The sequence below is a fragment of the Ornithodoros turicata genome, unplaced genomic scaffold (genome assembly GCF_037126465.1).
Source record: "Ornithodoros turicata isolate Travis unplaced genomic scaffold, ASM3712646v1 Chromosome11, whole genome shotgun sequence".
NCBI classification, from domain to species: Eukaryota; Metazoa; Arthropoda; class Arachnida; order Ixodida; family Argasidae; genus Ornithodoros; species Ornithodoros turicata.
The window spans coordinates 1,918,124-1,943,983 of NW_026999295.1; the positions used below are offsets into that span (position 1 = coordinate 1,918,124).

Below are 25,860 nucleotides of genomic sequence, written 5' to 3' on the forward strand. Positions count from 1 at the left end.
GTGTAGATAATGGAGTCTTATTTAGTCTTTCTTAAGTAGTGAATAGTTTCTTTTCGCCAAACGTGACTCCAGTATTGGTGTTCCTTATACTTGCAATGCAACTCGTGTAAATTAGCTTCTCTTTGTTTTTCTCCAGAATCCCTATTACGCATTTCACAAGCGATTCCTACCTGATTGCTAACCAGCCTTGAGACTTGTTATCCGTTGGGAGGGGGAAGGCATGCGAATCACACCATCTTTCACTTTTTTCCTGAGAGCCGATACTAATCGATCCTCGCGTGGTTACATAAGAAGAAATTCCTGAGGAGGAAAAATGAAAATCCCTCCCAGCTGACGCTGTGAGGATTACGAACATGGTAAGCTTTAGAGACATACTTTTTCAAGACATAACACTTTTATTATTCAGATATAAGGACAGTGAAGTGATGGCTTTTTTCGACAGGGAAATTCCATAGCCGGAAGGTTGTCTGCCAACCATTCGACTCAGAGAGTACATGTTGCCAGGACACCGACGGAGTGTCAACGTGCGTTCATCACATAGACAACACACTTGCAAACACTCATGCTGGTAATGAAATGTTTCATTAACATTGATTCGATGGAGACATTCATCCAACTGACGCGTCTCGTTTTGTGTCAGTGTAACACCATAGCGCTTCGCTCGACCATCTTTATCCCACATTCTAATGGAGAGCAAGTCCGAGGGGCACCTGTGCACATAAACGTATTCCTCCAGTTCTACCTCCAGGCTACAGTTGCCTTGTTGAAGTACAGTGGAAAATTGTGGCTTTTTAAACTGTAATATCAGTACTATTGCTAGACATATATGGAATCCAAGAGAAGTGACAAGCCACCCGCACTTATCCATGTCACACAGTGAAATGACAAGAACGAGGCTTTAAAGAGAATTTTTGTTTCGCTTTTGCTACATGGAATTTTTTTTAGGCAACAGTCTATTTTTAAGAAGGTCAATGGTCATCATACTAATGTAGCCTGCCACAAAATGAAGTTTTGAGCGGACGGCATACTCCATGAAACATAGACTCTCTTCAGCAATTCGTATAGCATCCACTTCATCCACGTAAAGCAACAGACTGTCAATTGTGCATGCCCAGTCTTGGATTACTTTCAAACCTCCTGGGGACGACCTCAGTGAACAGCCACTGTGGACTCCAGCATAGATTTTCTTTGCAATCTTCCAAACATCCCTACTTGGAGGGGGATCTGGCATCGTTTGAAATAGCACCATGTCTGTGACTACCTTAAAGGCTTCCACTATCACTGGGTCGGATCCCTCTGTCAAACTGCAGTCCATCATTTCTTTCCACGTTGCATGAGGCTTTCCACACAGATCTTGCACTCGAAAATCGAGGTATTCGATAGTCCTGCCTCCCTCAGGTACATCCGAAGTCTGTGAACAGTCCATATTCAGCCAGTCAATCAAAAAGATAATTTCCCGGTACCCACTTCGAGCTGTCACCAGAGTGAATCAAGTACTGAAGCTCGCCATTCTTGACTCGTCTTTTTATAATCTTTTCTACTGTTGGAATTTGTCGCACTCGTACAAGTTCGCTCTCATAAAAACCACCAATGATATCCTCATTGTTCAGGTCACGTAATAGGTAGGTATTGGGATAACCCAGTTTGATAGCTCGCACAATAAACAATTCTGTTGTTGCAGAACTTAAGTACTTCTTTACCAACTGATGTCTGTATTTAGCAATACGCACGATATTTCCAACGTTGTATCGTGGTTGCTTTGGTGGTCCAGCTGGGGTGGGGTAGAGTCTCGCTCGAAAAATGTGTTCATTTCCTTTGTTTACATCCACGGGTCTAGCAGAAAGAGATCTATGTATTCGATTGTTGTATGCTTTTACTACGAGAGGTAGGATGTCTAGATATCGTTTGTGACCCTGATATGTAAAGATACGATATAGTGTAGACATTATAGTCCTTTGAAGTCTCTCGACGTGCGCTGCTTTGTACTGGCTATGTGAGCTATACCAATGAATACCCTTTTTCTTTAAAAACGTTTGCACTAAACTGTTGACGAACTCGCCACCGCGATCCGTATGCAGAAGACGGGGTGTTCCGATTCGTCTGAAGGCAAGCGTTAAAGCACGTACTATCTCAGGAGGTCTTTTATTACGAATGGGCTCAACTGCAAGAAGGCGAGAAAAAACGTCAATGCAGAATAGCAAATAGCGAAAGCCGCTGTTATGATGTTTAAGTTTCTGTACATCCTTCAGGTCGCTTTGGAAGGTTTCCTTCACACCAAGAGCTACTATTTTACGGAACACCGAAGGTCTCTTGAACTCTTTGTGCAGACTGTAAGGGTCACTCGTCTCCAGAAACTTGACAACTTTGCTCTTCTTTACACGAATGCCTTGCGCAAGTCTCTGTATTCCGCCAAAACTGACAACATGTTGTGGATCGTAGTAGGCAGCCATCAACACTTTCGCTTCCTGCCGTGCACTCGAAGAGCGTCGAGAGTCAGATATGCATTAATCGTAGCTGAAACGTCACCTCTCATCCAAGCGGGCTGCTTATTGTGAAGTTCGTACTGCAATAACTCCACAATAGACGATTGGGGAATCACTCTGCCGTGACAGATAACTCTTCCACTCTCGTCGTACGCCAGTACAGTTGTTATTAGTTGAAGCATTGCCAATACCTTTTTATGATGTCTTGAGGGGAAGTGAGACAGTATCTTTGCATCTTCAAAGTAACACTTTTCATCTTGAGCTAGAAGAGAATCCATTGTTGATGGCGAGCGCGTTTTGCAGCACGTGTAAGCGGTGGCGATGTTTCAGTAGCGAGAGTTGGTGAGCGTCTGCTTGAAGTCGCTACTGTGACACCCTTTTGAAGACGCGATGAGGGTACAATGAGTGACGGCAAATTCAATTTCTCCAGATGAGGTAACATGCGATCAAGATATGGAGGTCTCGGAGTACTACGAGCTCTGGATACGAGATAATAAACGAGGTCAATTATATTGGTATCCTCTTGTGGCTGTCCATCAATAATGATCTGATAGGTTTTCGGATCCCAGGAAATGGTTTGCTGCAGTATATGCAAAAGTTGTTTGGCTTTGACCTTATAACCACTGCTCATAAAAGCAGCGACAGCGTCACTTCTCTCATCTTCTGTCGTCTGTGCGCTCTCTTCTCTCCTTGTAGCTGTCGTAGTCCTATCCGTCGCCACATTGGGATGCAGCAAAGAGTGGAGATATTGAATTATCTCTTTTGCTTTGATGTCATCCGGTTCATTCTTGTGCAGTATTTCAGGAATTGGAGATTCGCGATATGGAACAAGCTCGTACTTCTGCATGAGTTATACACCGATTGCTTTTGCAATCGCTCTGCCACCTAGCGATGAGATGAGACCGAGTAGTGGTGGCAAGAGGAACTGCAAAAACCCACCAGTTTGTTGCAATACTCTGCGAACTTTCTGTACACTGCTGCCGTCTCGTTTTGCCAATGCTCGAATTGGGGTTGCATAAGGTTTCAGTTTTTTTCGCACACTCGGAGTCACTTGGATGTTCCCTTTACAGAGATTTATACAAATCTCTCTAATAGCTGTTAACTGATTCTTTGTAGCATGTTCCAGGAGATGGTAACGTTGTTCGGGTGACTTTGTTTCGGCCAGCAAGTGCAGGAAATGAATATTGTTCCGCACACGCTTCATGTTTTATATACTATCTGCCGTCGGTCGTCGGGGAAAATATTTGTCCACACTCGTAGGTGGTCCGGACACTTTTGAGACAAATCGATTACTACGTATGAATATGGTTCCTTGCATGCATCTTTATATATGGTGGAGAGCAAATCACCTTTACCTCGACCAAACAACTGTCGTGAAAGTAACTGCATCTGATCCGCTATACGTGCAGAACGACACAAAATCAGAGCGCTGCTATTAAACTGAATGCACCGATATAGGGGCTCGTTGACGAATAAATATTGTGTAATAAAAATACATGAACAATTTAGATGGTGACAGCCGGCAACGTAGAAATTACAGATTTCTTTAAGTCGACCTTTGTCGGCCAGACAGTCGTCAAATATGATTAAAGAATTTCTGACATTCTCCAAGTTATCTGGTATATCTCGCGTAAATGTGACCTCGGGGAATTTGTCAAAGATTGGTTGCTTGTATAAGTATATGTAAAATATACGATCAAATGGTTTGTCAAAAACGGATGCTCTGTGAGTCAAAAGTCTTGTTACCAACGTTGTTTTTCCACTCTGACTTTGCCCCGAAATGGTTATCGAAGCAGGAGTAATGAAGCGGTACGATTCAACCTCGGTCATCTTTTTTTTCACAGTGAAATACTATACAGTATGATGTTATGTGAAGTTTCAGAAACTCGCAGCGCATGTAGGAGAGAGACACCGCTCCAATCTACTTGCTAGAGGCAACTGAGAAAGTTTTTTCATAGAATCTGAATTTATTTGACAGTTGCTATACATTAGTTTCAAGTCGACAATTGAGAAAGTCAATCACGAACAGCATGATGAACTTTGCTGTTGAGTGGTATCCCAACTTCACAGCGATTTCGATAAAACATATGCTTTCTGTTGAAAGCAACAGAGGATCGATTTGTTGTTTGTAGTCCATCAAATCATCGATTTTGTGTGACCAGTTGGTTAACAAACCGAATGGTGTGTCGTATGAAACGAAACGCTCTCTATTGAGACTCGCATACATGGTTTTGGCAGTCTCCCAGACGCCAATGTTTGGAAGACTTTTGGGGAGTTCTTGAAAGAGGACTATATTGGTGACAATCTTGAAAGCCTCCGCCAAAGACATTCGTTTCGTCTCCATTAGACCACACCTGGAAAGTTCTTTCCACGATCTGTGCTGCTGGCGACATGGTGCTAGCATACGAAAGACACTTTTGTTCGATTTGTCGCACTCATCTCCGTCTGGTGTTTCTTCATCACTGTCTGATGAGGACCACGAATCGCCGGGTTGAGTTTCAATATCGGACCACCTTGAGCTCTCCTTTGCCATGGCACTCTGGTGTCACCGTCAAGAGCTACTGCACATTTTACTATTTCAAACTCGCTTTTATAACTGTCTCTTTCGTAACTTCATAAATATATTTCTTTTAAAGACTCCACATAATAAAAAAAAAAGAAAACGTGTTGCAGCAACTGCTTAAGAGGAAATAATATAAGAAAATGTGGAGATTACGTTCGGGTTTGCAGACGACTATACAAGGTCTTAAAGATCTGGCAAGACATAACATGTCTATGCAGGTTAGAAAAAAAGATGCAGACAGCAGGTTCAAGGCTGTAGCACATGTCCATGCAAGATGTTTCAAGAACTAACAAGATATAACATGTCTACACAAGTTCGTTCACCATGTGGTGTGAGGAGGATGCAGACTTTCAAAAGGCCTGACAAGATATAACGTGACTATATGCATGTTTGTTCACTGTTCAGACATTCAAGGTCATGATTTGCGAAAAAATGTTGAGTTGTCTTTCGTATATAAGCCGTCACACACATTGGGTTTTCTTCAGTGAGAATCTGAGCGTGAAGAGGTATGCCGCCCTCTGGGTACATGTTGAGTCAACTAACTTTTCCCCCATGCGTTTTTTCAGTTTTCCGAGGAAAGCATGTCATCGATTTTGGAGAAACTCAACAAACTGAAAAAGTCGGGAGATGGAGAAATTCAAAAGATGAGTATGTTATCGAAGAATCAAAAATTTGATGTTCTGGATATTCGCAGAATTGAGACAATGTATGGAGACACTGTCTACGTAGAATTACTGACAGATAATGAGACCAAGGTGAAAGTCTACCTTCCGAATAGATTCAAGCGACTTTCGGACGAAGACCTGGAAGAGATGAGACAGTTACCAAACCTCCAAATGGAGAAGAAGGATGGATACCGCAATGGCAAGAAGTTGGCGTATCCAGACATCATTTTCACTAATGGGAAGAAAAAGTAACTTCGTAAATCATGGTCACCTGTCACTTGTGTGCTCCACATGAGCGACAGTTCTACGCAACACCGGTAGGACTCCAAATTCATCTGGCAAACGTACACCAACTGGAGACACCATGCATCCCATTCTGTGAGACTTTATGCACACTTCGAAATTACACAAGACGCTTCGAGCTGCACTTGCATGACAGAGACGAGGCTGGACATGATGTGACAACGTTCTTTCATCTATACGGACAGTATATTGGTAGTGTGTTGCGATACTTTGGCTTCCCATTACGTTTTTACATCCTTCTCAAAGCAGAACTTGGACGACATACAGTGGATGATGATGAGATACGACTTGATACACGATTCGTGCCTTCCAAGGTGAGGACAGTATGGTCGGAAGTTGACATAGAACCCGCTATTATTCAGTCAGGCAGCGAAATTGCGCACAACTTGGAAAGTCTCGAAATCGAAGGCTCTGGTTTTTTCCTCTTTCGTATTCTCACATGCATTATCAATGTTGGACGTCTACTGCCTGAACTAATCGGTTGTAGTGACTTTGAGCTGCCTGCAGAGTTGAAACGAAAGAATAGGTCTTTACTGAATGTGGATTACGGTCTGCACGAGGGTGAGCAAAATATGTGTTTTGCATTTTCCGTGATAGCAGGATTGCATCCTGCTGATCGATTTCGAAGACATAGAGCATCCTCGTATCGGTCATACTTATCTCAGTATGTGCTCCCAGAGTCATTTCCCATCGCGTATCCCAAAGATGTAGAAATGTTTGAAAAGCAAAATGGCATCACCATTAATGTCTATGCATATGAAAGGGAAGAGAAATTTGTCTATCCTATAAAAGTTGTGAACGAGGAATGCGAAAAACATGTGGATCTACTCATGATTGACTCTCATTTTGTGGTCATCACAAATTTCAATGGTTTGTTTCAAAAACGTGGACGTTTCCATTGCAAGCGATGTACCATGGGTTTCACTACACAAGCTGTCCTGAGTAATCATATAAACATGTGCAAACTTCAGAAAGTAGGCAAGACAGTTTATCCAAAGAAAGGAGACACTTTAGAGTTCGCTGGTGAGCGTCTTTTGGCTGAAGTACCTTTCTACTGTGTGTATGACTTTGAGAGTGTCCTGTCACCATGTCTTGATGGAGGAAATGTGTATGAAGATCATATCCCCTCCTCCTTCTGCCTCTTAGTTATACGAGCGTCAGATTCAAATGTTCTCCAGAAACACCTTTTTCGTGGACCAAATTGTGTTGCTGTGTTCATGAGTCTACTGCACAGATTACATGACGAAATTTTGGAGTGGATACAGCAGATTGCACCTCTGGAAATGAGCGAAGAGAACGAACGCCAGCACGCCGCCGCCACCCACTGTAACTTTTGCAAAGAGTCGTTTGCAAAGAAACAGAAAGTGCGCGACCATGACCATGTAAGTGGAACGTTTCGACAATCCTTGTGTCAATCGTGCAACCTCAATTTCAGAACACCTCAGATGATTCCAATCATTGCTCACAATGCTAACTATGATATGAGTTTCCTTGTGTCTCATTTGCATTTGCTCAAAAAATCGAAAATAAGAGTGATTGCCAGCAGCTGTCAAAAATTCAAATCTATTGACGTTGGGTCCTTTAGATTCATGGACAGTTTGAGTTTCCTAAATGCAAGTCTTGAAATGTTGGTGAAAAATCTGCGTGAGAAGGGGGTGGAAAACTTTCATTGTCTGCGACAGTTTTTCTCAAACGAAGAACACTTTGGACTTGTCGTTCGCAAGGGAGTCTTTTGCTACAGCCATATCACTGACTTCGATGTCTATGATGAGCCTTGTTTACCACCTCGTGAGAAATTCTTCAATACACTCAATGGAGTGGAAGTAAGTGAAGAAGACTACAACCATGCGCAGAATGTCTTCGAAAAATTCCAAATGACAAGTCTAGGCGAATATTCAGATTTGTACCTGCTCACTGACACACTGCTTTTAGCAGACGTGTTTTCAAAACTTTCGCAAATGGACACTTGATGTGCACAAAATTGAACCCCTGCATTTCGTATCTCTCCCAGGGTTAAGCATGTCCTGCGCACTAAAAATGAGTGAGATACAACTAGAACTCATTCACGACCCTGATGCGTACCTGCTAATTGAGAATGGCTTGCGAGGAGGTGTAACACAATGCTCTCTTCGAAAAGCGACCGCAAATATTCCGGGAACAGAGCAGTTTGATCCAACACAACCGACAAGAATAATTAACTACATTGACGTTAACGGTCTGTATGGATCAGTAATGCGGGAGTCGCTACCCTATGGAGGGTTTCAGTGGTTGACAAAGGAAGAAATTGAGAACCTAGACATAACTCGCATTCCACATGATGCATCTATTGGTTACTTTCTCGAAGTGGATCTGTTGTATGATCAAGAAATTCATGATCGTCATAGTGATCTTCCAGTTGCACCAGAGAAAATGTCCATTCCCTACGACCTATTGTCAGACTACCAGAAACAGTTGATGGAAAAGTTTGGGCTTCCGTCGAAAGCTATCGAGCCAAAGCTGCTGCTAACATTGTTCAACAAAGAGAAGTACTTTCTTCACTATCGCAATTTGCAGTTGTACATGCAATTGGGGTTGCAAGTCACAAAGGTTCACAGAGTTCTAAAATTCAACCAGAAACCTTTTCTTCGTGACTATGTGGATTTCAATCACGAACTGCGAAAAAATGCCACTAATACATTCGAGCGTCAGAAAAGTAAGTATATGATAAATGCTGTTTTCGGCAGATTTTGTATGCAAGTGAGGAAATTTGTAGACTGTCGCCTCACAGTGACAGACGAACAAGTTTTGAAACTCTTGCGTAAGCCAAACCTCAAACAGTTTCGAGCATTAAGTGCTCATGTAATCCTGTTTCAGTTCTCCCAGGCAGTGCTTCAGATGAAACAACCACTATACTTGGGTTTCACAATACTGGAACTCTCAAAGCTTAAGATGTTTGACTTCTATCACAATCATCTGATGCGTGTAGCTCCCGATACTAGACTGTTGTACATGGACACAGATTCCTATATAATATTGCTGAGCGATGAAAAGACACTGCTTGAACTAGCTGACGATCACTTGGACAACTCAGCCTATGAGCAAGACAACCCTTTGTATTCGACGAAAAACAAAATGGTACTGGGCAAGTTTAAGAATGAGATGCCTCGTGATCATATACTTGGTTTTTGTTGCTTAAAACCCAAGCTATATGCACTAGATCTCTGTAGCAAGAAACAGTACAACCGTGCCAAAGGTGTAAAGCTGTGTGAAGCACGAAAACTTCACTTTTCCATGTACACAGATGCTCTTGAACATGGCACAATACACAGGGTTAAACAGAACCTCATCGTGCAGAAGGACAACGTAAACAAAAGCGTGACCGTGAGAAAAATAGCTCTCAACCCTCTGGACACAAAGCGATATATTTGCTCGGATGGAGTAGAGACATTACCTTTTGGTATGACAGTGTTGTGATTAGCTACTGTAATGAAAGAGTGGTGACTGTATCGTAGCCTTTGTTATGGAGTTCACATGTTGAATAATACAAAGGGAAGTCAATGCTTTTCTCAAGCAACACAAGTGACGAACCTTTTTTTGTATCCCACAGGTACTTGTAATTGTAATTAAAAGTCCAGTGTCTCACAAATGGTTGTAGTTGTGTTATCCCTATTCTAATAATTGTATGCTTGATTTAGAGAGTGATGACTATAAGCAGCATCATCTTGTATTAACATTCCCGAAAAAAAAATGCTTTTTTTGGAGTAATGCTCTCAACGTCCTTGTACTCGCACAAAAGTTTTGTATGTAGCTTATCTTGTAATATTGTTATAATGTTGTGCATGCATCTCAGAGTCTCAAAATGAAATTGTATACTTGATTTAGGCAGCAGATGCCTGTAAGCAGCATGTCTTGTATTATTCTGAAAAAAGTAACTTTTGGAGCGATACTCTCAATGTTCTTGTACTCACAGAAAACTTTTTACGTAGCTTATCTTGTAATATTGTTACAATGTTGTGTATCTCAGAGTCTGAATAATGCTTTATTGTATACCCTTTTGTTGACATAAGTAAATAAAATCAGTTTGTTTGGAAAACAACAAACATATTTTTATTGATCTCTTAGAGCACACTGCAGCATGACAGCATCTTCCCTTTCTGGAATTGTTTACGCACAAGGGTTGGTATAAGCCTGTCGTTGAGCTTGAAATTTGTTGGTGAGAACCTTCGAGTACACTCTTGTAGTGGAAATCCACAACAGAGAAGTGCACCTACATAGAGACAGTAGAGTCCACAGGTTGCAGATTCATATCCCTGGAGTCGTTTTCGATTATAGTGAAACGATTTCGTGTGATCAATGAATGTGTAAAATTCCTTGTACACTGGAGGGGTACCATAACTGTCGAAATAAGAGATGCTTCCATTCCGGGCAATATGACATAGTGTCCAGTGTTCTCCATGTGAAGATCTGGGAGCGGTGTTCACCACGTAAAGACCAGGCTCGGCTTTTTGCTGCGCAATTTCGTCACATGCAAATGTCCCACGGAAGCAAGACCTTGTGCAATGGTTGCGGGAAAACGTTGCATAGAACTCCCACTCTTCCATCTTCTCTAGACGAATTTCACTCGCCGGTCTTTGTTGATTTCCAGAACACGAGGAGTCTCCGAAATAAAAAGTACAGTCACAGCTTCCGTAAGGTTTGCAGCAAATGTCAGTGTAAGACGAACGTTGGCTTGCACTATTGGACTGAGTGAGTGCACCTCCACGTCTGGTGTGAGGTGGTAATAGAGCATAAATTTTTCTTTTTGATAGGCCTCTGGAGGTAGGGGGATGTCTTTGCGCTTCAGTTTGTGAAGCAAGTTCATGTAACCCTTTGTGTAAATATCCCGTGGAAAGTCAAAGTCATCCGTGTACTGTTGACCACCAACATCGAGCACTGCTCTCTTTAGTTTAAAATGCTCCAGTTTGAAAGGGTTTCGCTGCAAGTTGCCCTGGTATGCAACACTCTTGACCATCAACACCGTCAATTTTGATGGAACTCTTTCACTGTAGAGGTCGTCGAATATCGCCTGAGACTGGTTTGGTGCAATCGTTCTGTACTTAATTTCCAAACCTCGGAGGAGATACGAGGCAGGTGTCGTTTGAAGTCTTCGCTCAATGCCGACAAGTACGCTGGGTGATACCTGCACTCGTCGAAGGTAGAGGACAATGCGTGCAAACTCCACTGTATGTTTTTCATTCTCAGCGGGGCCAGAGAGAAGTCTAAATTCGTCAGTCGTTTGCCTCAGCACAACCCTGAGATCGGTTCCATTAAGCAAAAATTTTTCCTGCTGGCAGATGTCACTGAAGATTGGTGCATAAAGATCACATAGTGCAGATCCTTTAGTACGTTTGTAACGAGCAAACATCCCTTTTGCTTCAGCAGGCACGGCAAAATTTTCTGACTCTCCCACTGGATCTGGTTCGTATAACATTGCAGACAGTGTGTGAGTTTGAGTAACATTGTTTGCATTGGTAATGATATCCAGGTAGGAGCGATATGCATAGTGCTCGAAATTAGAAACCAGTGTCGAATTTAGATAAATATGCACATGTTGAAAGAGGGAAGAGGCAAAACTCTGAACGGGGATCACGTTGTCTGGTGTCACAGTCGTGCCTACCGTGGCGGATGCCACGTCCCCATTTTTGCGAACAATCTTGCATTGAATGTGTAAGAAACTCGACTGTAGATCGAAGAAGGCACCTCCAAGACCGGGAACATTATACTCAATCACACCACTCGATGTTGGTGCTGAAACAGGAAAGAACTCCACGTATTCCGACTTCTCCAAGGAAAAGTTGGTTGGAGGCAATGAAAAGAGCTCCAGTTGATTTGTTGTGCAGAGGCAGGAATTCTTGTGTACAATAGCAATGCTAGACATGTTTCTCAGGTGAAAAAGTCAACCTTTCTTCGTTTCTTCACCACTTTCACTGACCGGCCAACCCTCTTGCGTTTGCTTTTATTGCCTTTTCTTCCTTTTCCTTTAAGTTTGCGAAGCAAATCGTCATGGGTTGAGTGGATCGTGCGTCCAACACCTCTCTTTACAGCCTCTCCAAATGTTGTTCCTTGTTGAACTTCTTCAGCTATATGACGTCCCGTGTCGAGGAGTTTTCGTCCCACATATGGTGCCACTTGTTTAGTTAGTATAGGCATGAACTGCTGCACCAGGTCTGAGAAAAAGCCTGATCCAACTTGATAAAGCGGTCCCGAATAATGTGGAAGATCACGCTTACCGCCACCAAAATGTGCGACGCAACAAGGTGACTGCAATATATGCATTTTTTTCTTAGACTTTCCTAAAGTGTAATGTGACCCCGACACGTCCTGAGCCTGCAATGAATGGAATGAAATCACCTATCTCGTTTGCCAACTCGATTTGAATGGTAGTTAATTCCTTTGCTACTACATATTTATAGTACAGGTTTGTAAAAGAATAAGAAATGACTTCGTTACGATTCTGTACCCTGAATGGAAGTAGACGTAAAAGTGGTGCAGTTATATCTCCTACAGCTTCACTCCCGATGATGTCTGTGTAAACGAAGATGTAATTTTGTGCCGGGAAAAGACATATATCACGCTCTGCCACAGCAAAGTTGGAGAAAGTTGTTCTCGCTCCAAATCCCAACATTAGAGCTAAATATGGATGAAAGGTGGTGTAGCCATCGTTATGACGTTCCAGCTGACAGACGTTGTTGTAGGAATTGTAGAATAAAAGACGAGCATCCTGAGGTAGCTGTAACTGTGTCCGATATGCATGATTTATTGCATCTACGAGATCCTGTCCTGAGCTGTAGTAGCCTTCTGGAATTTCATATTTTTTCGTGCGCGACTGATAAACAATTAGGGTGATTTCCTCTTCGGTATCCACTTGATACTTGAGTACCTTCACAGACCGGCCTTTATCAATCTCCGAGCGACCAATAATCTTCTGAGTAAAGCCAAGTTTAGTCGCCAGCGTGGAACTGAATTCCAGGCCGGCATTCAGCGGAAGCTGTATTTCATAATGACCAGTTGCACGTATTATTCGTGCCTGTGTCCTGTAATGCTTTGCGAGCAACTGTTTGATGGGTGGGAGAATGTTTTCTCCCGCCTGAAACTTGATCTTCTCCTTTGTAGTTGTAGCACCGAACATGCTTGTCTCTGTTATCTCATTAACATCATCTGTGACATTCTTGATTGCAAAAGGAATATTTACCTCTGTCAGGCCAACTTCCCACATACCATCTAGACTTATGGGTTGAGAGAGCTTAACACGAAACTTGCTCATCGTGTTATTGGGAAATTCATTAGTGGAAGCATTCGAGAGCAGATTTACATAAAACTGGCTCGCCATTTTCCTCCTTTCTGGTAAACGTTAAGTTGCACGCACTACTTTTATATGCAACTGGCGTGCCACTTGTTTTCTAAGTCGAGGAAAATCTCGAGAGATGTGGTTCGAGATAGTCACCCTGAAAGAGCTTCACTTTTCCACTTCAGACGTTACACACTCACCTTACAACAACAACAAAAATCACCAGATCCCCGCTGAAGATATAATGTTATGCGAGAAAAGAAAAGCTGTTTGTTGCTCAAGTCGCAACAGAGAGATACACGAGTCAAGATAATTGATCCGAAAACTTGTTTTGCGAAAGGGGTACTTAAGCGAAGTTTTTTCCCGGCGACCACAATGTGGTATGCTTTTCCTCAAGATTGGCGTGAGTTCTGAGGAGAACACTTTGATGGCAAAGTGGTGCGTCCTACTGCCGTCTTTAAATCTTGTTACAGTCTCTATTCTTTTCAGTGATGTTGTGTGGATTGTGTCGTATATGCATGGATGCATGAGGCGCAGCATATCGGAGGACTACATGGATGTATGAAGCACAGCCGTTCAGAGGACTACATTGATGCATGAAGCACAGCAGTTCAGAGTCCTTCACCACTAAAGGTCAGTCCGTTATAACTCTATATACTATATGGTTGCGCGTGAGCATACATTGCGTGCCCTCCCGTAAAAGTTCTTAATAATGTTTGTGTAAGGTGTGTTCTTAGAAATATCATTATGTGACAGTTTGTGTGCTGCATAGTGTAGCAGATGTGACGCATCCTTACGTATGTGTCACCGTGTAGTAATTGCAATACTTTGTGTGTTGCAGGTGATGCAGTTCAAATTGATTCAAATAAAATATAAAAAACGAGACATATGTTTGGTTATCAATCACTTGCATGAGCCGGGGCGGGGCCGGCGCGAGATTGGTTTGGGCTATCTTGCTCTCAGCGTACTGCTAACAGCGCCTGGCTAGTTATGTCACTGCTAAATACGCACGGCAACGTCTGGAGAGCTCCCAGCGTCCTGCTAACAACGTCTGGCTAGCTATGTCATTTGCTAACTACGTACTGTGGCTACCGTACTCCGTCGGCCCCCAGCGTAGAGCAATGTGTTGCTAGAATTACGTGATTGCTCCCAGCGTCTACTGCTCCCAGCGTCTGGCTGGCTATCTCAGTGCTAACTACGTACTGCATGCTCCCAGCGTCCTGCTAACAACGTCTGGCTAGGTATGTCATTGCTAACTACGCACTGCTCCCAGTGTAGAGCAACGTGTTGCTAGAATTACGTGATTGCTCCCAGCGTCTAGCTAGGTATCTCAGTGCTAACTACGTACTGCTCCCAGTGTAGAGCTCCAAGTGTAGTGTCGCGTGTCGATATAGTTACGTCATAGCTCCCAAAGTCCAGTTCTGGCACTACTCGATTCGGGTTTTACATGGTAATGCGATAATTCGTAATTTCATGGCGTCAATGTACTGACGGCCCTGCATTACTTCACTCCCTTCACCAATCCAACTGTGGGCATGTGGTACGAGGGCGGCGTCTTCAAGCGTCTTGCCATCATTGGATGAATATAGTCTTCTGGCCCAGTATTTCTTTATGGCTGTTGGTGAGCGGAGCATGCGTCCTTCGTGAGTCGAGCCAGCCTGAGCTCTCTCCAACGTACTGGTCATGTATTTCGTCGTTAGTGCCTGCCTTACTATGGGGTGGGTAGAGTTCCGCAGGCCAATAAGCCGAGCCCTTTGTATTGTTGGCACATTGACCCTGAATGAAGGGATTCCCAAATCGACATCAGACACCGCAGTGTGGAAGAACGGTATCGGCGTGTCGTTGGGCAATCTGAGCCATCGACGGAACTTGCGCATTGCGTAAGCAAGTGCGCTTCTCACATTCACATCTAGACGATCAATGATCTTCCGTGTCCAGTGACACAGAACCAACCGATGGTATAGGCGTGGGATTAAATAGCATCTTAAAATAACCAACCATTGCTGTTTGAGGGGGGCGCGTGGGATGCGCTTCAGGAGGTCCTCCATGTCGTGGGCCGGTGGGATTGGGCGTCGCTAGGGGAGAAGGACACTCCATGATACCGCCAGCTAAAGTCGGGACCCACAGCGGGAATACGGTGTCCTCCGATCTTGAAGATTGATGATGTGTCAATTTTGGTCTTCTTGTCTCTCCCAGAGTAGATGGCCGAGATTTTGAAAGACTTCAGTGGATTACTCTCCAGGCCTCTCTCGTGGAGATATGCTGCAGCCTCGTCAAGGCGATGTTGTAATCCTGCAGCAGACGATGCCACGATGATTAAGTCGTCTGCGAATGCCATCGCGTCTAGGAATACGTCTCCTATGTTGATCCCCCACACCGTCACTGCCTTTCTTCAGGAAGCCATTTAGTACTAAGTTGAACAATACTGACGATAGTGGGTCTCCCTGACGCACTCTGGTGGTCGGCAGGATCACCCGCGAGGAGGTTCCTATACGTAGAAGAGTGGGAGCGTTCCTGTAAAGTTCTCGCAGGTAGGATGTGAAGTCATCAGAGAGCCTGGCCTCAGTGGCGGCGGCAAAGATGGCGTCCCGGCTAAAACGGTCGAATGCCTTCGTTAAATCAGTGATCTCCAAGAAAAGAGATCTGCCCGAGATCTTGGCCTCATTCAGGAGTGTTCTAAGAAGGACGACATTTTCTGCGCACCCATCCGCATGTGTGAAAGCGCGTTGTCTAAAATCCAGTTTTAGGTGTGTCGTCACTCTCTTCACTAGAATCCGGTGAAAAAGTCGTGTGAGTACAGAAGCAATGGTAACTGGCCGAAAGTCCTGGGGTAGTGAGGCGTCAGGCTTTTTAGGTATGAAGGTGGTCCGCGCATTGCGTAAACAAGTGGGCAAGTGGTGTACCCACGATGGTTAGCAGATTCGGCAGGATATGTAGGATTGTAGCAGCCGAAGGAAATGGACGACGAGCGCCGCCTTGGACGTTTCGTCACGGCGTGTATCTCACGCATGATTTTCTATCGAGCGCGCGTATCCTCATTTATTTTAGTTGTGGCCTGGCTGCCACATTAAACACTTCGCATTCAGCCTTGTCTGCTGGTCCTTTCGTACTCTACAGTTTGGTGACCCGGACGCTGCAGCGTACATGGCACAGCCACCAGCCCCTACCACTTCCTCCGCCTCCGACGACGCCGCAGTGCCGACGTCAATCCAGCACCACGCCATGCGGCTGCCGCCGTTCTGGAGCCACAATCCGGGCGTATGGTTCCTGCAGGTGGAATGTCAGTTCGCTCTCGGGGGCACAACACCGCAGCTCACCAAATTTCGCCACGTGGTGAGCGTACTGCCGCAAGACGTTGCCGCCCAAGTGGTCGACCTCCTTTCCGCTCCACCCGCAGCCAACCAGTACGACGCGCTCAAGACCGCTGTCCTCGAGCGAACCACGGCTTCGGAACGCAAGCGCTTCCAAGAGCTCCTGTCTTCCGAAGATCTTGGCGACCGCCGTCCATCTGAACTATTGCGACACATGCACGGGCTGCTTGGCAAGTGAGCCTTGTCCTTCGATGCCAGCCTCTTCAAACAACTCTTCCTGCAGCGCTTACCAACAACCGTGCAGATGATCCTAGCGTCTGCGTCGACTCTGCCATTAGAAGAGCTTGCTGTTCTTGCAGACAAGATCATGGAGGTTTCCCATCCGTCCATCTCAGCCATGCCCGCCACACCGCCCTTGCCTTCAGCTGTTTCCCCCGCGGCGTCTTCACCATCCGCCCAAGTCCGGCTAACTTCTCCGCCCGGGGACTCCGTAGCCCAACTCCGCGAAGATTTTGGACGCCTCTCCGCCATCGTAGCGTCTGTCCTGTCATCGCGTGCGCCATTCACCACAGACCCCGTTTCACCCAGGCGTCGCCGACGCGATCGTACGCGCTCCGTGTCCCGCTCCCCCCCGTCAACGCCATTCACCTCGTCGGCCTCTGCAAGACGAGCCCATCGGCCCTTGCTGGTACCACCAGCGGTACGGCGCGGAGGCCCGTCGGTGCACGCGACCCTGTACTGGGCGGAAAACTTTCCCGGCGACCGTTAGCGGCTGCGAGTGTCTCCACCACGCCTAGCAGCCGACTATTCTACGTTGTTGGCCGGCCCTCAAAGACGCGCTTCCTCGTTGACATCGATGCCGAAGTGAGCGTGCTCCCCGCTTCAGGAAGTGACAAGCGTCGTCCAGCCATGTTCCATCTTACACCTGTCAACAACACCAGCATTCCCGTCTTCCGACAGCTATCTGCCACCCTGGATCTGGGCCTTCACAGAACGTTCCCGTGGCTTTTCCTTGTGGCCGGTGTCCGCGAAGCCATCCTGGGCGCCGACTTTTTACACCATTTCGGCTTATCTGTGGACGTCGCTCGCAAGCACCTGGTAGACACGTCCACCCATCTATCAGTTGAGGCTCCCTCCGTCCATTCTGCGAGCCCTCTCAGCGGCATCTCCATTTCTGCCCTCCACACGCCATACGCTGCCGTCCTCAAGGATTTCCCTAGTCTCACGCAACCACCAGATTGGTCGCGCCCAGTCGCACATGATGTCGTGCACCACATACAGACCACCGGATCACCTCTTTTCGCCCGGGCACGTCAGCTAGCTCCGGAGAAGCTCAAGATTGCAAAAGCGGAATTTGAGCACATGCTGTCCATCGGTGTAGCCAGACCTTCCTGCAGCAGTTGGTCCTCCGCTTTGCACATGGTGCTCAAAACGACTGGCGACTGGCGCCCCTGCGGTGATTACCGTGCACTGAACCTTGTTAGTCTGCCTGACCGTTGCCCGCTCCCGCGCTTGCAAGACTTCACGATCAACCTCCACGGCACTACCCTCTACAGTAAAATCGATCTGATGAAAGCATATCGCCAGATCCCCGTCGCCGGGAAAGCAACACACCGCTTTGGCCCCAGCTTCCCATAGTCGCGTGGTACTGGAAGGCCCGGCCAGGATTATTCAGCTAGTCGCCATCTCCCTTTCCATTACTTTCTCCTCCTTGGTCTCCTTCCCTTTTCTCCCTTTCCTCTTTTCACCTTCTTTGGCGGCAACGGTCAACCTTGGGCAGTCTTTGACTCTCCAGAAGGTGCACTTGGGTATAGTGCAGAGGAGGGTGTTAGCGTGTGGGACACGTTCCCTCGTTTGGCTCGATGGTGGGCGACCACACCTCTTGCACTGAACCAGTCTTCTTTTTTATGGATTCCTCTCATTTAAAAAAAAACATGATCGGCGCCAAAAGAGGCGCTGCACCGATGCACCAGCTATGCAAATCCTCGAGTTCACTCCTCAACCCTTGGCTATGGTATCACCATTCACTATTGCAAGAGAGTTAGAAAAGACAATAGGGAAATCTTATAATGCTCGAAAGCTGACCACGGGAGATCTGCAAATTGAAGTGACCACAAGGCGACAAAGCTCCGGTCTCCTTTAGTAGTAAGTACTGACCACGTTTATCCGGAAACGCTACAAGGCCTCTGGACGCCATTAATTAGCAATTAGAGCTAATTGGGACCCCCCACATTAGTCAGCATCATCCAATGAGTCATCACACTAATTGGGGAGCGTCTAACTAGTGTCCAGACCACCCTGTGCGTTTCCGGATAAACGTGGTCATAAAAAATAAAAAAATAGATATAGAGAGAAGGAGTTTAGTTGAAGATCAACAACGCCATCTTGAAGAAAGTGGCCCGGAAAGGCCGCTGACTGTCTCTGGGCGACGGAGCACAGAGGCAGGTTGCAAAGCATCACAGCTATGACCACCAGTTCCGGACATCCTGTGACGTCAGCTGTGACGTCATCACGGTATGTCTGGGCAAGTTAGGACAGCTCTGGGCATGCAAGGAGAAAAACACTCGTAATACAGAGGCTGGGAAAGCAAGAGTATGCAAACCATAAATAGCTAACAACAAAAAGAATTAGTTACACAACAAATGAGCCCACCAGAACAGGAGCGCAGAACCATGCGACTGCTCCATCCGAGAGGCAGGCAGAAACTGACTCGTAATGCTTTTTTTGTCCTGTATAAAGCCCCGCAGCTGCACCCCCTAGCGCTTACTTTCTCAACCAATCTCAGAACAAAATTATTAAGAATCACGCCAGCGCTACTCCCGTTCCCAAGGCAGAAGAAGACAGAAAATGGCGGGGATGCCCGGACAACAGCAACCAGCACCCGACGTAAACGGGCACGAAAATCGCAAACAAAGCGGGAACAAAGTTGGCGAAAGCATTAGTTACACAACAAATCACCTCACCACAGCAGAAGCGCAGACCGATGCGACTGCTCTCCGTGACAGCCAGCCAGAAACTGAGCGAGAGCAGGGAGCGCACGTCTGCTTTCCGCGACAGCCGGAGAGAAACTGACTGGGGCGCCGCTCCGCGGCCGCTACGCATACCCGTCAGTCCCGTCAGTCCCGTCAGTGTCCAAGAGAGATGTGAATCCTTGCGCCCCCTGCAGGCTGTTCTTATTGGTCGTGACGTCATCCTATTGTCTCAGGGCTACCCTGTTTTTTTCCACTGATGCTCCTCTAGACAAGGTCAACCTGAAACAATGGTCTCGTGGTATGACGTCATCATGCAGGTGCGTGGCTCAAGGACGCGTACGCACTAGACATGGGACTTGTTATTTATTGAATCACTATCCCAAGATTATTTCCTTTATTCTACTATAATGATTGCATAGGGAACTATTGCAGAAGAGCACCATAGAAAAGAGGCGATTGTAGCATTTCATTCCCAAAGTCTTACTGTACAGGGAAAAAATAATGGTTCAGCAAGACATGTCCATCCCAGCCGAGAGCCATGCAGCTAAGTGAATAATGACGCTTTGTTCCTCCTGAATAAAGTCGCACACCTGTCCCCCTCGCGGTTACTCTCTGAACTAAATGAATCGCACAATTATTAAGAATAGCTCTACTCCCATTCAAGGCAGCACTATCGTCAAGAATATTTCTTGTACAAAAAGAAAAAAGCTACATGTAGAAGGAAAGCATGTCAGAACAAGCCCAGGCATGTCAGTGCATGTTTATCAGACAACAAGGAGGTAAAAGCAAAAAGAAACAAAGAAGGAAACCAGCATCAAACTATTTCTAAGCACACGCACTCCTCTTATTCAAAAACAGTGCTCATCATAAATCCGTCCAGGGCAATACACACCATTTTTCTATTGCTACACTTTTTTTCCAGTGATGGTCAATGCATTGCTACAGACTGCGTGACGTCATCACATCCTGTCTGAAGAAGAAGGCAGCGGCAAAGACTCCTATCATTCATTGAATCGCAAGATTATTTCCTTTGTCCTACTCTTAATGACATTCATTCTCTCATTAAAATTCAACAAAAAAGCACCGTGCCTATTAACGATTTTCACCCCAAAGGCTCATCATGGTCATTAGAATTACAGTAAACTACCACTGCTCCTTAAAATAATAAGTGAGACCACTCAACATCACCTCCAGGCTTATGTAATACATGACCCTTTCTATGCTCATACATTCGTTGTCTGAGGCTACACCTGCGAGCAAAAAGGCGCGGAAGCCGGGGGGGGGCAAAGTTCCATTCGCGCATTGCGAGCAAAAAGGCGGGAAAGCCGGGAGCAAAGTTCCATTGGGCGCACGCCTAAGCACAAGACAGAACGCCTATACGGGAACAATGATGGCATTCGTGTACTATATTAATGATTATTGCATTGCAGTTTAGAAAAAACTACTACAAAACTATAATTTTAGGAGCCCATTAAAATTCTACTTTCTATGGAAACTATAATTGCCCTATTACTTGGATCGCTATTAATGAAGCGCTCCAATTTTTTCTCTCTTCCCATTTCAGCCTTGTCATGCAGGGAAGCAGACTCACATCCAAAATAATTAATTTACACTGAGGGTGCCGTGCTTCAGGAATTCCTATCCTGCGCTCAGATGCAAGCATTTCATCACGGACACCTTTAACAGCTGACTTCCTCAACATACCGAGCTCCTAACAACATCTAACAAACAATCAGAGAAACCCTCTTCTCAGCTGTACCATGCGACTGTCTTCCTCGTAAAATCGGTGATCTGAGGAAGAGAGCAGCGAAAAATTGCGCGCACTTGTGCTTGCCTTCAAAAAAACTGAAGCATATGCCAATAAACCAAGAAAAAGTCACTCATGTCTGGTATCTGATAGTGCCACATACACAGACGCATTGCCCTTGTGTAAAGAAAGCACAGGACAGGGATACACAAATTTCCTTAGGTGAGCAGGGAAAAGGCTTAAGACCTCAGGTCACCACACATCGCCACGCGGCTAGCAGAACATGACACCAACAACAACATACTAGCAGCGGGTAAAATTGCAACACTGCTAAACAAGTCCAGACATGCCACGATGACGTCACAATTCAGGAAAGAAAAGCACACGCATGCCCGCACAGAGGACAACGCATTAAACACACGGAGCGCTCAGGAATAATCGTAGCGTTACCGCACACCGCTACGAAGCTCAACGTCTAACACAAGACGGCAGCAACAAGATATTAGGGAAGGGTAAAAATTGCAACACTACTGAACAAGTCTAGACATGCGACATCGAATGCGAAAACACTGGTGATCGGGGAAAAGGCCTAAACGACGTACAAATTTTCTTAGGGAGCAGAGAAATATAGAAATTTATACTCCGTGCTCAGATACCAGCATTTCTGCTCAAAAACCTTCAAAATTAAGCACTGCTTACTTCGTCAAGATATCGAACACCCAACAAAATCAAACAAACAACCCACTTCCACTGGTAGAACACTATTCAGCTTTTACGCAGGAGGCTTTCTTCTACATAAAAGTAGAGAAAATAAGAGCAGCGAAAAATTACACGCACTTTTGCTCGCATAGCTATAAGAGAAAAAAATAAATAAAATAACGACGCACACGCTAATAAACTGTGACAAAGACATTCATTTCTGCTATCAGATAATTATTGCATAATGCTAAATACTCATATGCATTGGCCGTGCGTGAAGAAAGCACAGGACAGGGATACACAATTTATGTTAATCGAGCACGGAAAGTCACTTCTACTCGAACAGCTTAATACCATAAAGTCTGAATTTTTGCAAAGAAAATAAAGCTTGAACAACGCTACGAAGGTGACAGACACATACTAACAAACAAACAAACACTTCTTCGAGTCTGTATTATCTTTTAAAAAATAACGAAAGCACACATAAAAAAATCAAATCGGCTAGGTAGCCTACCAGACGTTGTGCCTTAAAGTTGGCTGCACGCAATACGCGGAAGCATGCTGTGAAGCCAACTTGCGGTTTTGCTGGATACACCTGAAGTCCGATTCCAATTGGAAATCGCGCTAAGGACGTGCCTAACGTGGAATTTTCGCAAAATTAATCCCAATACCTGGAATTCTGTTCATTTTAGCGGGAATGCTGGCGCTTGTGCTCCATTATTTGAAATTTTCGAATATTCGAATTTCTCGATTATCAAATTTTCGAATATGAATAGGGTTCGAATATCAACAATATTCGAACAATATTCGAAATTTCGAATATTCGCACACCTCTAGTGAATACTGACACTCAACGATATATAACAAAAAACAAACAAATTCCATTCTCATGAACTCTCCTCTGCCGAGCGGCTTTCTCCTGCTCTACCTGGATGCTGACTTTTCCCCCCCTCACCTACATTCTGAGTAAAAGCAGTGACAGAAGAAAAGAAACGCGGAAAATTACACGCATTTGTGTCACAGGACAGGGATACACAAATTTCCTTAAGTGAGCAGGGAAAAGGCTTAAGTCGTACCGCTCAGGAATAATCGGAGAATCACCGCTTATCGCTACGCGGCTAGCGCTTGAACAACGCTACGAACGTGACAGATACATACTAACAAATAAACAAACAACAGCAGGACCGGCGTCGGGCACTCATAAGATACCCTGCCCAAAACAAAGACTTCGCCAGGTTCGCGAGGCAATTCCATTAAAAACGCTCGTCCTATCCTACAGATAGCAATGCAAACGCGACTGCCCTTATTTTTTAAACCACTATTTCACGCAATAGTACATAAATGTATCACTCGTGCCACACGAAAAGGCAAACACTTACTTGTCAAGTGGGGTTCCAGCGCGTGCGCGCGCGCACACACACAGGCACACACACACACTAACATTTTCACACTCACAAATGCAAAGTCTATTTTCACAACCACATAAATCCATATTATTCCTCAGGTCAATAATTATCCTGCCATCGACAAAAGACGGCACAGACATGTATGCTTACGCAAGACAATCGGTCCTCGTTCCGGATGTAATAGGATATCGCCACTCGGCCGGCGCGAACCAAGAAAGAAAGAAAGAAAGGAATGGATGTTCGCTACGAAGAAAACGGTGCCGTGCTTCTACGCAGCGACCATTATACAGACGCATAAATGTGAACATCATTCGCTACACACTGTAGCTCTCATCATTTTTAAACCAAACCGTGTTCATAGGTCTTCACTAAATAGGTGAGCCGATAATGACTCCAAATAAAATCAAATAAAATAATCATTTCAGCATCTCTGGCTGCAAGCTTGGGTACCCAACAGAGGAGCGCGCTCCTATCAACACGCCTTGGGCTTACCTTACACACCCGAAGCCTTTTCTGAATACATTCTGCCGGCGCTGGAATAAAATATTTATCGCGAGGGTACTACGATGTCAGCTCTGTTGCGGTTTAAGTGATAAAACAAGCGCCCGAACCGCGAAGCGCACGCGCGGGCCCGGTCTCGCGGTTTGGACTTGCGACGCGCGCGTTTCCCCGCGGCGCGAGCGTAACGCGGACCCGTTCTCGCGGTTTCGACGCGCGCGATTCCCCGAGTGAGCGCACTGTTTCGTGTGGCACGAGTGATACATTTATGTACTATTGCGTGAAATAGTGGTTTAAAAAATAAGGGCAGTCGCGTTTGCATTGCTATCTGTAGGATAGGACGAGCGTTTTTAATGGAATTGCCTCGCGAACCTGGCGAAGTCTTTGTTTTGGGCAGGGTATCTTATGAGTGCCCGACCCCGGTCCTGCTGTTGTTTGTTTGTTTGTTAGTATGTATCTGTCACGTTCGCAGCGTTGTCCAAGCGCTAGCCGCGTAGCGATAAGCGGTGATTCTCCGATTATTCCTGAGCGGTACGACTTAAGCCTCTTCCCTGCTCACTTAAGGAAATTTGTGTATCCCTGTCCTGTGACACAAATGCGTGTAATTTTTCGTGTTTCTTTTCTTCTGTCACTGCTTTTACTCAGAATGTAGGTGAGGGGGAAAAAGTCAGCATCCACGTAGAGCAGGAGAAAGCCGCTCGGCAGAGGAGAGTTCATGAGAATGGAATTTGTTTGTTTTTTTGTTATATATCGTTGAGTGTCAGTATTCACTAGAGGTGTGCGAATATTCGAAATTTCGAATATTGTTCGAATATTGTTGATATTCGAACCCTATTCGTATTCGAAAATTTGATTATCGAGAAATTCGAATATTCGAAAATTTCAAATAATGGAGCACAAGCGCCAGCATTCCCGCTAAAATGAACAGAATTCCAGGTATTGGGATTAATTTTGCGAAAATTCCACGTTAGGCACGTCCTTAGCGCGATTTCCAATTGGAATCGGGCTTCATGTGTATCCAGCAAAACCGCAAGTTGGCTTCACAGCATGCTTCCGCGCATTGCGTGCAGCCAACTTTAAGGCACAACGTCTGGTAGGCTACCTAGCCGATTTGATTTTTTTATGTGTGCTTTCGTTATTTTTTAAAAGATAATACAGACTCGAAGAAGTGTTTGTTTGTTTGTTAGTATGTGTCTGTCACCTTCGTAGCGTTGTTCAAGCTTTATTTTCTTTGCAAAAATTCAGACTTTATGGTATTAAGCTGTTCGAGTAGAAGTGACTTTCCGTGCTCGCTTAACATAAATTGTGTATCTCTGTCCTGTGCTTTCTTCACGCAGGGCCAATGCAAATGAGTATTTAGCATTATGCAATAATTATCTGATAGCAGAAATGGGTGTCTTTGTCACAGTTTATTAGCGTGTGCGTCGTTGTTTTATTTATTTTTTTCTCTTATAGCTATGCGAGCAAAAGTGCGTGTAATTTTTCGCTGCTCTTATTTTCTCTACTTTTATGTAGAAGAAAGCCTCCTGCGTAAAAGCTGAATAGTGTTCTACCAGTGGAAGTGGGGTTGTTTGTTTGATTTTGTTGGGTGTTCGATATCTTGACGAAGTAAGCAGTGCTTAATTTTGAAGGTTTTTGAGCAGAAATGCTGGTATCTGAGCACGGAGTATAAATTTCTATATTTCTCTGCTCCCTAAGAAAATTTGTACGTCGTTTTCCAAGCAGACCGCGTTTAGTTTACGCAAAATAGAAAAATGAAGTTGTGTATGCTCTATGATGATTCGCCGCAGGCTTAGGCCTTTTCCCCGATCACCAGTGTTTTCGCATTCGATGTCGCATGTCTAGACTTGTTCAGTAGTGTTGCAATTTTTACCCTTCCCTAATATCTTGTTGCTGCCGTCTTGTGT

The 25,860-nt window shown here is 45.1% G+C and overlaps 1 long non-coding RNA gene across 1 annotated transcript; it reads left to right on the forward strand.

The window, feature by feature from the left end:
* Positions 1 to 122: 122 nt before the first annotated feature.
* On the forward strand, positions 123 to 6,220 carry LOC135371425 (uncharacterized). Its single transcript, XR_010415609.1, has 3 exons — positions 123 to 356; positions 443 to 568; positions 5,613 to 6,220. It is a non-coding gene; the product is annotated as an uncharacterized LOC135371425 (long non-coding RNA).
* The last annotated feature ends 19,640 nt before the right edge of the window (positions 6,221 to 25,860 follow it).